Source organism: Galeopterus variegatus, unplaced genomic scaffold, assembly GCF_000696425.1.
Source record: "Galeopterus variegatus unplaced genomic scaffold, G_variegatus-3.0.2 Scaffold1205, whole genome shotgun sequence".
Lineage (NCBI taxonomy): Eukaryota > Metazoa > Chordata > Mammalia > Dermoptera > Cynocephalidae > Galeopterus > Galeopterus variegatus.
Window position 1 is genome coordinate 388,540 of NW_007727316.1, and position 1,824 is coordinate 390,363.

Below are 1,824 nucleotides of genomic sequence, written 5' to 3' on the forward strand. Positions count from 1 at the left end.
AAAAAAAAAAAAAAAAATCTAAGAACAAGGTAATAATTAGCCTTGGTATGAAATTTTAAGGTGTGTTCTTACAATTTTTTTTTTTTTTTTTTTTTTTTAAAGATGACCGGTAAGGGGGATTCCAACCCCTGACTTGGTGTTGTCAGCACCACGCTCTCCCAAGTGAGCCAACTATCGGTCCCTATATAGGGATCCGAACCCTCGGCCATGGTGTTATCAGCTTTATAACTTATTTGAACTACCTTAAGAGATGTGCTAAGTAGTCTTATCAGATGCCTTTAAGAAACTATAGCCCAGGGTAGGTATCACCCCTAGCCAAAAGGCCAAAATGTGGCATTCCACCAGAGGCCTTCCCTGGAGGCCTGTTTCTCAGCCATTCTCCTCATGTTGATAGAATTGCCCTTATTCCTGTAAAATTTCTCTCACTTTGAACTGATACCTATATCTTAGTTATCTTTGCTGTGTAACAGTTACCACCAAACTTAGCTGCTGAAAATAGTGTCTGTTAGCCCACACTACTGCTGAGGGTGAGGCATCTGGGAGTGGCTTATCTGGGTGATTGTGGCTCAGGATTTCATGAAACTGTGGTCAAGCTGTTGGCTGGGGCTACAGTCACCTCAAGGCCCAATGTGGGCTGGATAATCTGCTTCCTAGCTCCATCACATCCTTGTTGACTGGAGTCCTCAGTTTCTCTCTGACTGTTGGCCAGAAGTCTTCATTCCTTGCCACATGGACCTCTCTGTAGGCTGCCTGAGTGTCCTCAGGACATGACCGCTTACTTCCCCCAGAGGTACTGGTCTAAAAGAAAGAGAGAGCATCCGATACAGAAGCCACAGCTTTCATAACCTAATGTCAGTGACGTACGATCACTGCTGCCATATCCTATTGGTCACGCAGACTGACCCTGGTAGAGTGTGGGAAGGGGCTGCTTAGGATGTAAATGCCAAGAGGTGGGGACCACTGAGGGCCATCTGGGATGCAGGCTGCCACAGCCTAGACCCACTCTCCCCACCCTAAAAGACAATGGCAAACAGCAGTAAGTCCACAGCTTTGAAAGCAGAAGCTTCACTGACATCGCAGACTTCAGAGCACCACCCTTCACCTTCAGTAGAGCTCACTTGTCTCCTGGAAGGCCAAGCTTGCTAATTTGGTGTCAAAGAGAATTTTACATTTCATATTGTCTTTAAATAAGAGAAGTGAGTACCTGAAGTTTTATTAGAGTCAAACATTCTGAGTCATTATCTGATTTTCTTAAGAAAAATGTTAGATGAAAATTCCAGGTCAAATAAGGAAACTCCTGGGTTTCTTTGTCTCATTAATAGTTTATAAATAGAATCTGTTTGTCATGGCAGAGACCAATATATTACATAAAAGAAGGTACACAGTTGCTGGACAGCAAGCCTAGCTGGGCCTGCAGTTCTCCTTCTCATTTGTAGGTTATCAGAGAGCAAGTTGTAATGTCAGATTTATTCTCTCCTGGGCTCCAAAAATGAAAAATTTGGAACAGCAGATGACAGTTCGAAGACTTTTTTTGTTGATGCATTCTGAGCTCTAGGGCTCAGGAGACATCACTCAACCAGTTGTTCTTTGGATGTTGGGTTGTGTGGTTGCCACAGAGTTTTGCAACAGGGATCATGAGGGCCACAGGCGTTTTCTTTTGCTGTGTCATGGTTATGTCTGTGGTAGTGGGTTCAACTCAATCTGTTGCAGCTTGAATCAAAATCAAGTACAAATTTTTTCTCCTATTATTTCCAAGAAGGAAAAAAAAAAACAAAACAAAACAGGGCTTAAGCTGGTTAAGAGTATTTGTACAACTTTAAAAGT

The 1,824-nt window shown here is 42.9% G+C and overlaps 1 protein-coding gene across 1 annotated transcript in view; it reads left to right on the plus strand.

Moving 5' to 3' along the window:
* LOC103592724 (aldehyde oxidase-like) overlaps positions 1-1,824 on the plus strand; it is a 45,603-nt gene that overhangs the window by 39,199 nt on the left and 4,580 nt on the right.